This window comes from Talpa europaea (genome assembly GCF_964194135.1).
Source record: "Talpa europaea genome assembly, chromosome: 4".
NCBI lineage: Eukaryota > Metazoa > Chordata > Mammalia > Eulipotyphla > Talpidae > Talpa > Talpa europaea.
In genome coordinates, this window is record NC_140070.1 from 11333118 (window position 1) to 11344154 (window position 11037).

Genomic DNA, 11037 nt, shown 5'->3' on the forward strand with positions numbered 1-11037 from the left:
AAAAAAATCACAAATCAAGTGACCAAATGTCTTCTCCCAGTTCCCTCTTTCTTCCATTAATCTTGTTATCCAAAGTAAAAAATTGAGCATATTTGTGGTTGAATAACTCAAAACCATATCAAAAGTCCCTGCATAGCATATGTTCTCCTGCCTTTAGCAAATACTGTTTCAAAGTGACTGATAGTGAAAATATTTGGATGTTTGCATTGGTAAAATAAGGTAAATTGCTTTAAATTTGTGTGTGTCTGTATGTGTGTATGTGTGTGTGCCCATGTGTGTGCATATGGTTCACTGGATCTGTACTAGTATCCTTTACACAAAGAATTCTCCTTCTTACTCTGAGTATCTCTTTATTTCATTATCAAATATTTTAAAATAAATGTGTAGTCTTTACACATTTGATAAAAGTACTTAACTTCGGTGACCAATAACACTAGCAGCATTTGAATTATTTCATTACTTCTCCCTCCATTTCTGCAACTTTGATTCCACAAAAGATGAAGAAATAATGCAGTGATACATTTTCTTTAAAAAGAAGAACTGGTTCATCTCCATCACTCATTAGGTAACACGTATTCTTTTTTTTTTTAAAGATTTATTTATGCATACAAGAGCTGGGGTGCAGGCCAGAGGTGTGGAGAGGTGAGAGGATTCACCAGAGACAGAGTGGGGAACAGAACAGGCAGATTGACTGAAATACACTCCTGAGAGGAGCAGCGGGCGAGACAGGAGAGGTCTGCAGTGCCATGTGGGTAGGTCCCTGGCCAGGGCTCAAGCTCATGCTGAAGTGGCTGGGGATTGCTTCATAGTGCTGAGACTTAACCCTTGCACCGCCAGGGAGGCCCATGTAACACTTATTCTTGACTTTTCTTTTTTACAAGGAGCTGGGTGGATACCCTTCTAGCTCCTGGCCTGTGAAAAACACTTCTGTAAGTGTCTCTATTAAAAAGCTGTTCTTTCTCTTCTAGATGCCTCTTATAGTCTGCTATTTGTGTTAACTTGTTCTCAACTTTTATGTGCTTCCTCATTGTGTCTGGTCTTTTCAAAACAGGGTAGAATTTTCTAAGCCATTGCCTATGGGTCACCAGTAACTTGTGAGATATTAATGGATAAAATTTTGAAAATCCTGTAATAATGTACATTTTGGCTGGTCACATACTTTATCTTGGGGAATTCTCATAGTTCTGAGAAATTATGCAGCTTAGCAACCAGCATGACTAGTAATAGTCTCAACATCTTGATTACAGGATTGATTTTTAGTGACTATTAAGATCTTTCAGGGGCCTCCCTGGTGGCGCAAGGGGTTAAGCACTGCACCATGAAGCTGTCCACAGCATCTGCAGCACGAGTTCAATCCCTGGCTGGCCAGGGAGCTACCCACATGGCTCAGCAGACCTCTCCTGACTTGCCCACTGCTCCCCTCAGCAGTGTATTTCATTAGTTTGCCTGTTCTGTTCCCTGCTCTGTCTCTGGTGAATCCTCTCACCCCCCCCCCCACACCTCTGGCATGTACCTCAGTTCTTGTATAAATTAATAAATAAATCTTTAAAAAACAAAGAAAGAAAAATATAAAAGTGACATTGAAAGCAAATTTGAATATAGCAGAACCTCACATCCTCCTATTGCCCTCACATGCATTCTTGCACGTCACCCTCCAGTCCCCATGCAGCTCTGTTTTCTCTCATTGTCACAGTCTCAGTGTGCACTGTCTTCTCTACACACTTATTCTCACAGGGGACACATTGGCAGAGAGTCCCTTGGGGAACTTGGGAAGACTTCTAAGTGTGGCAGCAGTCTCTTTTACCCTTCCATTTAATCTTTATTTCTTTCCCCAGAATTTCCTCAAAATCCCCAAACATTTTTCCTCTATGGATGAAAAATTGTTAAAGGTCGAATTGGTTGCCTAGAATCATCTATATAGAAAGAGCAGGTATAGGGGTGTGTGCCGGGACATACAATTGAAAAGCAAACCAAGCAGATCACTTGCCGCCATGACACTTTCCCAAGTGTTTCTCTTAGCAGCCTTCCCTCCAGCTGGGAGCAATCTGACCCCAGAGTGGTGGAAGCTTTCAAACTGGGGGGATATTAGAGATACTGTGTCTGTCCTTATTTATGAGACAGGCCATAGAAATTCAGGAGGTAAAATCTCATAAGGCCCAGAAGCCATCTCTCCTTCCCAGGCTCAGGGACAGTTACTTCTGCATTGTTGTGAGCTTGGGATTCATTTATAATGAAACAAATAGTAGAATATTCCTATTGCACAATAGAAATCCCCAAGAGTGTTTACTATATAAATGTACGTATATTTCTAAAAACTAGGAAAGCATTAAATAACTTATAATTCTGGCCTCCCGTTTTTATAATTTATCTCCAGGGTACAGACCATTTTCCTTATGTTATGCAGAATTCAGAATGCTCTGATGGCAAATAGAATTATTTTGATCTGTCTTGACAGTAAGCGGTGGGACCAGTGTGAACCAGGTTTGAAGTAGACAGATAGTATGATGATTACAACAATGTACATAAAAAAGTTCTATAACTACGTAATCTCTTAATAAACCATCATTTATTTTGCCTGTCAACTGTTTCCACTCATAAGGCATGACAGATTTCCTTTCTGCATTTTCTCTCTTTCTCAATTTAAACATTATCTGAATTGAAAGAATGTTTTCTGTGCTCAAAACGTACTGAAGACCCAGGAAAACTAGATGAACACTTTACTCAATCGAATGCCTCAGTAAAACATGTTTCACCAGGATCATTTTAAGGTAAAATGCAAAGTTGAAGTGGCTCCAGACTTTAGCTTAAGCATTTATAGCAATCTCAGATGCAGTTATGATTCACTCAAGTCCCTGTGGAAAGGATGAATAACATTGGAAATATATATGGTTAAGGATCCTTTATTTCTGGTAGTCTGCATTTTTATTCTGTAGTTCTGTAAGGGTTACTTGCTTAAACTTTATTGGCACAAACAATTTCTCTTCTCAGTATTCATTCTTCCAAAGACATGTGAGAATAAATGCAGAGAAACTTTTCAAATATCCTTTATTATACATTAGAATTTATTCTGTTGGTTATAACAACTTTGCCTACACTGAATACTCCAAGTGGAAAGATCATCAAAATAAATATCAGATTCCAACCTTATCTCTGGCAGTGATGACCTGTGTTGCCTGTAATCATTTACTTGCACTCTCTGAGTCACAGTATTCTTATTAGTTTAAAAAAAATAAATAGGGGCCTCCCTGGTGGTGCAAAGGATTAAGCCGCAGCATTATGAATCTGTCTGTAGCCACAGCTGCATGAGTTCGATCCCCAGCCAGGGAGATACCCACATGGCACAGCTGCCTGTCTCGCCCGCTGCTCCCCTCAGCAGTGTATTTCAGTAGATCTGCCTGTTCCGAGTCCCACTCTGTCTCTGATAAATCCTCTCACCCCCTGCACCTCTGGCTGCACCCAGGTTCTTGTATGCATAAATAAATAGATCTTTATAAAAAAAAAAAAAGAAATAGAGGCGGGCTCCTGGTGGCTCAGGGCCTAAAGTCTCAGTGCTGTCAAGCTATCAAAAAGATTTCCTCAATCCACATACATCTCACATATGTAATATTGGTCAAAAGAAGACAGAAAAGAGGCTATATTGACTGATTCCACTTATACGAGTTCTCCAAACAGGCAGTTTATGGTGTTCGGGAAGGATGGAGCAATGACTTGGAGGGGCCACAAAGGGGTCTTCTATGATGCCTGCAAATCTATTTCTTAATTTGGTTGCAATAATTTAGGAGCTTTTATTTGTATGAATTTACCGAGTTGCACACACGCGATCTGTGCACTTGATGTCTGTATATGATGCCTCCATGAAACAGTTAACCAAAAAAAAAAAAAAACCCTAACCCACGTGACTTTCAAGTTCTGCCGTGGAGAATGACTAATGATGACTCAGTGCTCAGTGTTCAGTAGAAAATCAACATTGTTTTCATTCCCCCCATTGGTTAGATTCTCGGTAAGGGAGTACTTTTTCTATTCCTTATTAAAAAGCCCCCCTTTTTACTGTGCTACTAACCCCATCTATGACAAACCTCCCAGAAGCAGTATTCCCAGGATCTCTATTTTTCTTCCTTTTCAGTTATTACCTTTTATAAGATTAGCCAGTCTTTATCCAACGTCATCCAGTGACTCTTTTGGGGTAGATATTACTGGCACCCAGGAAGAGTTGAGATGTTTTGGAAGCAAAACCTGCCGCACTGTGTGATTTACAGGCTCAGTTTTTGGAAAGCAGTTTGTTTTATTCTTTATATCATTCTATTATTTATATATGGCTTCAGAACAAGTGAAACATATAGTCTGGTTATTGTCAGGATGTGGAGGAAGCCAAAACAGTGTGGAAATGTAACTTTGTAAATTCTTTCATGTGACAGTCGCAAGCATGATTTTTCAGAGTGTGTATACAGTGTGCTTGGATGTCCTGTCTTGGGGAAAGAGGTGCCGCCTTCTAAATGGAAGAAGAAATCAAATCAGCCCTGGAATGGTGCCAAATTATGTTAGAGTCACCCCTTGGTAGTGCCAATTTATTCAGTTTATAATCTCTAATGATTCCTAAGACAAGATGTCAGCCGAGTTGACCCTGGTATATACAAGATCATTCTAACAGAAAAAAAATCCTGCTTTTTCCCTCTCTGGTTATTAGTTCCATATTCATGGCATAGTAGAAATTATGGATTTTACTGGGTCTACTTGCTGTTATAGCAGTCAAACAAACACGCAATGAATTCTAAAATATTTCATGACTAAAACATCTTTGGAGATTGGCATTCTTAATTTACTCACGACACTAATTGCATTTCAACTGTGATTCATCAAATATGTGCTTTATTTTTATAGGTAGCTAATATATTTATACAACTGCCTTTCCAAATTTTTTTTTTTTACCAAAACAGTCTTCCATTACACTAATCTACAGACATTTAAAATCAGCTAGGAAAATAAGCCTGCACCGTGATTTAGACTTAAAATCCTGTGCAAGCATAAAAAGATTCAGATTTTGGAAGCACAGAATTTGGAAACAAAACTCCTCCCAAACAACCTGGCAGAAGTGCAGGATTCTGTTCTTCCCTTTTGCCATATGGACCGCAACTCTGGACTTAATGTAAACATTCCGTTTCCTTACAAAAATCATTTCATCGTCAATGTTCCCATAGCCACGGTGCATTTCCATTTCTTTGTGAATTCTAAATAATGAGCGCAGGTAAACCTTTGAGGTTCAGCTTGGCTTGAACCAGGATCCACATGATTAAATGCTTATTCAAAACTCTTTCATCTGGAAGTCTTACAAGAAGGCTTGTTTTTGTTTTACTGCCTTTCTTAAAGTGTTTCAGTATTTCCAGTTTGACTTCCATCTCATACCAGAAGGTGAAAAGACATTGGGAATGATTGCTCTTTCAGTGAATTTCAAAAGAAGTTCTGGGTTTGATTTCGAGTAAATATTTGGCTTTGTTTTCAATTTTCTGACCTGGATGTCTCAGTCTTTTGAGGTCTCTTTACAATAGATATAATTTTATCATTCTCATGGTGACTACATTTGTGAGATAAATTGGAGAATTGAGCCAATTACCCACATAGTGCAAGCTCCTATGTCATTTTGTCTTAATTATATAGATATTTCACGAGAGTGAACATTTGGGCAAGACCCTTCTTTCGATAATTGCTCTAATTCTTCACTCTGCACATGTACGATTTGCGTTGCAGATCAAAGTATTAATATGTACTCTTTTGATTATGTTTTCTCATATTATGGATCAAAATGTAATATATAAAAAGCTTGAAAAATATTGAGTAATAAGCCATTCTTCTACTGATATATGTACTCCCCTCACATATCACTGGAAATGTTGGAAAATCTAATTTTAAATTTTGAGAAGGTAAGCAACCTTCAGTTCTTCATTTCTTCTTCTGTTAGGGAGAATGACTTCACATGGCTTCTTCACATGAAGTAAGAATGTTGTAGGGAAACATCGATATGTTGCTGTGAATAAAATGAAGCGGTGCCGTAAATACTGTGTCTCGGGTGGGCAAACACTTAAATGTGAAGGTGAAGTAGGTGATTTCTTCCATGAAATTTCAGAAAGCTTTCAATATAAGATATCTCAGCATGTATTATTCATTTGGAATTATTCATGATTAGGGAATCACCCCCTAATTCTAGGAAATGGCAGCACAATAAAACCTAGACTCATAAAATATTTAAATGTGTTGTTGCCTTAGCCACTTTGTCAGCTCACACCATTACACATGCAATAGATTTTCAGTCTATTTTCAGGTAGTTGTGAATGGCTCACAGTTGTTAAGATTCACAGGGGACACATTTTGAGGGAAGGTGTTCTCCCCTGGGGGGACGGGTAGTTCCCGCAGTGTGACAGGGGTAGTAGGTGGGTGTTGTATACCAGGGGGGGAAATAACCTAAAATAATGAGAAGTAGTAGGTACCAAATAGGCCAACTTCTTAGGAGCTCGGCTTCGAAGAATGGAAACTCAGACTTATGTTAAGGAATTCAAGCATCTAAAAGAGTTGTCTCAATGATGACGCATCATTTATATAAACATATGTTGTTAAAATATGTATATTGGTTATACTATTGTATACATTTAGAGTGTGGTATGCCTTTATCTTTAACCAAAGACATAAAATATGCCTCCTTTTATGTTTAATTTCTTCAGATTAGCTTTAACATGCTAAAGGATGGATTTTCTCCTATTCTGGTGATTTCACTGAGTTTCCTTTTACTAAATGTTCTTGTCAACGATATTCTTGCCCTGGTATATATGAAGATTTTGAGTTCCAGGGGCTGTAAGTGTTCCTTAGTTACTATTTCAGTTAACCACCGTTTTCCCCATTCAATATTCAGGAAAATTATATTTCAGTATTTCTGGACAGAGCCTTCAACTTTTTGCAAACTTGACACTGAATGAAATGATAGACTTCATTTCCAAACCAAAAAATAGTTAAAAGAAATGTTTTGATTAGGAATCTGAAGTAAAACGAGAAAAATGAATGTTTACATCACACAACAAAGAAAGACTCTTACTTCAGTCCTGAAATCTTAAGTCCAGTCATAAAATGCTTGGATGTGTTTCCTCGGTGTCAAAATCTAGATATTTCACTTTGATGGAAAAAATTCCACTGGTGATATGAATTCTTGAACTTAAGGATAAGCTGTTAACTATAAAACCTCTAGAGATGATGACCCATTTAGGCATTTAGACTAAATAAACACTTTGATGGTGGTTTGTGCAATGCAGAAATCAAAGGTTTTCCATTGCTTCACTTGGGAGTTGGGTGTGTTTTCAGGAATTCTGAAGACAGCCACTCACCACCATCATATAAATCGATTTAAGTAGTAAATTCCTCCTCTCTCCCAGTTACAACTGCTAATAGTTATCTATTATTTTGGAGTTGTATTCATTTTTGCTCAGGAAGCAAGTAGAACTGTACTTGATATCTTATGATGGTATTATTAGTGGTAATAGTGCCAATTAGTGGTAATGGAGTAATAATATCACCTTGTAATTAATCATAATATTTATTTTGTAGCTTTTGTACCATGCTTTCACAGATATCAATGCTATTTGTGATATGATGATGATATTTAATATTTATCGAGCATTTACTATATATCGAACATTTGTTATATTATGTGCTTATACATTTCTTCATTTAATTCTTACAGAAGTTTACTATTACATATACGACAATTTAAGTGACAGCTCAGTGACATACCAACAGACAGTGGCATGGCGAGGATTTGAACTCAGGTGGTGAGCACAATTATACCACCATGCTCTCAATGGTTAAGTTATACTGTCTTATAATTGTGTCATTTTTAAAAAATATTTTTCCATTCATGAGCATTATTTATTTATTTAGGTTCTCTTCAATTTTTAAAATAAAGTTGTATCATTTTCTCAACACTAAATTGGCTCAGTGTTCGATGATTGAGCCCAACTTCCTGTTACTGTAAATGTTCTGAGCATGTTGAAGGCAGGCTGGGATATGTTTATTTGTATTTTTTTTTTTAATTGTACCATTTTTGACTGCTGGAGCACCCAAGGATTACTTGGGAAAGGTTAGAGATCTTACCAGGAGAGCTGATGGCTTGGGGAGTAGGAAGGGGAAGAACACAGAAAATGGCAAGTAGCTTCCAGAACTTCTGAATTATACTAGCGATCTCAGTACATCCGTTGTTGAGCTGAACTAGAATGGTCCTGATGTAGGAGTCCACTTACCAAATGCATCAGCACTCAAAATATGGACAGAGGCAGAAGCTCTTCCTGCTTTAGAAGGTATGAGGGTGGCATAGCTGTGATTAAATGTCTCCATTCCTGGGTCTCTCCATCCTTAGGCATGTAGATGGGTGGAAGTCAGATTTCCACACTATATTTACTCTTGGAGGAGGTTCAAAAGCACCCCCCTTTTTTTTTGTTTTTAAAACTGGCAATTGTCACTTTTCCAAATTCAAATAGAAGAAAAAAGGAGCTCACCCATCTGAGGATTTTAGTTTCTTCTGTTCTGTGGGTCTTCATGTTTCCCTCCTTTAGTTTTTCATTTATAAAGCTCCTCTTGACAATGAAAAAACAGTGGAAATGAAATGGACCTGTCTGATAAACACTCAAAACCTCCACTGGTGCTTGCATAATATAAATTATAATTGAAAAAAATAATTTCAAAGAAAGGGTTTTTGCTAATCTAAGATTTTCTGCTACACAGAAAAAATTTAATCCACATTTTCCTTTCTATATTTCCAATGCAAATCTAAAAGATTTTAAAAATTTGCTGATAAAAGATGCTAGAATTATAAGCCCACAAGAAATATTCATTTATTTTCCTCTGATACTGTAGCAAAATAATTTAGCAAAAATCTCCGTTGATCCATTCAGCAATCAGCACGTGAAATGACTCACAAAAAGATTACTCACAAACATAAACTACTTAAAAATCAATAAAAATATTATAGAACATTAACATTCCCTAATTCTATAATCATTTATATTGTTAATAATATTGTTATAAAACTAATTTAACTAAGCAAGGACTTTGCATTAGTTGACTGTAATTCAATGGAGCAGAAATTGCATCTACTTAATGTATATTGTATGTACTTAATATATACAATTTGATGGGATGTTTATTCTCTGACTTTAGACATGGAAGCTTAATAATCTTTAGGATAAAACTGGAGCGATTGACTGGGGGTGAAGTTGGGGGCCCTGAACCATTGCCTTTTTAAAAAAAAATCATCCTCTTTTTAAATTGGGTAATAAAATATCTTAGTAGTTACCCTTGACTTATGAGGACCACCAAGGCGTAAGAGGATTAGAGTGACCAATGTCATGGGGTCAAAACAAAGCCCTTTTCACAAGAAGAACAGGGTCCACAACTCCATAAGGTAAAAGCTATAGGGCACGTGGATCTGCATTTTCCAGAAGGAAAAAAAAGAGACATGATTATATCAGAGGATTAATACTAATAACAAGACAATCTCACTGATGTGGATCAGAACACACCACACCGAATGGCTAGCGAGTTAAAACTTCTTATTTTTCAGGTTGAAACACTAGAGTGATTTATTTTTAAAAGCTTGATTTGGATCTATTTTGTTTGGTTGTTTGAACTATCTGGAGAATTGATAAAACTATTAGCTCAGCTTTCATGGGAAGATGTGATCCATAAGCAGAGCTCCAAATGCTAATTTGGGACACTAAATTAGAAACGAAAGTTCCAAGTTTAAAAGTATTAAAGCACATGCAACATTAAGAAGTTTATACTTTGGCAGAGGGACCTGGCTGTAATCTGTTTTAAAACAAATAGATTGTGTACAGCTGTCCCTATATCCCTGGCAAAATGATGATTTAATGTTGATTAAGAGAGAAAGCCTTTGAAGTGAGTGAGGCAGCAGCCCCGAGTATGTCCTCAGTGATCATTATCAGTCTTCCCTGAAGGATGCCTTGGTGCCAAAAGCTCTTTTCTCCAAACTGGTTAAGGTGGATTCGGGAGCGAAGGCTTTGTACGTCTGAAAAGGCCTTCTCATTCACCGGCCTCTGGTGTCTTATTCCTTTAGGATCGTGAATGTCTGAGAATAAGCAGATGTAGCCCTTTTCTCAAGAAGGGCAGGGTCCACGACTCCACGGCATCATGGCATTATTTATTCATCATGAGAACAGCGAGGGAGCGTGTACTCTGCAGAAAAATCAAATCAGTGTTCGTTGGGTCGAGCAGCTGCATTTGGCAGAGAAGCATTTGGAGCTAACTTTGGTAACTGAGCAATTACAGGCATTATTAAAACAGAGATGCAAATGAGTAACCATATTTTCTTCTAGATTTTCTGTTTTGCACTTGTAGTGCTTAAATTAAGACCAGCTCAAAATTGTAAAAGCTGATTGCTGCAAGCATCGAAAGTTTCTGTGCTTGTCCATCTATCAGTAGTTTCACTAAAAATATTTACAGATCGGTAAACCTCAAAGGACCAGATCTGCATTTCTTCATGTTTACAGGTTAAATGGATTTAGTGCCAAAGCAGTTATGTCTGTCCGTGGTGCCTAACGCTGAAGGTTTGTTCACAAGTGGAGCTTCAGAGGATTAAACATTCAAGATTTTAAATGTGAATAAAATAAATGGGTGCATTGTAAAAATATCTATAAATAATTAAAAAAAAAACTCTGTGATTTGTTTGCCTAATACCTGCTCTGTGACAATAAGCAAGATTACATCATATTCTGAAAACGTTTGGTAAATTACCCAGTTCCTCTATTTACAAGCCCTGGGAACTTGGTCAGATTTCAGTTCAATCTCCTCACTATCATAGGGGAACAAGAATAGTTACCTATCTCCTAAGTTGTCAAGAGGATTAAATAAACATATCCATAAAGTACTTAGAATAATGCTTGGCATTTGGTAAGTTCTGTTGTGTGTATAAATGAAATAGTTTTATCAAACGGTAAACTGGAATATCATTGCAAACTTTCTCTCCTCTCTCTCACTTATCTATCT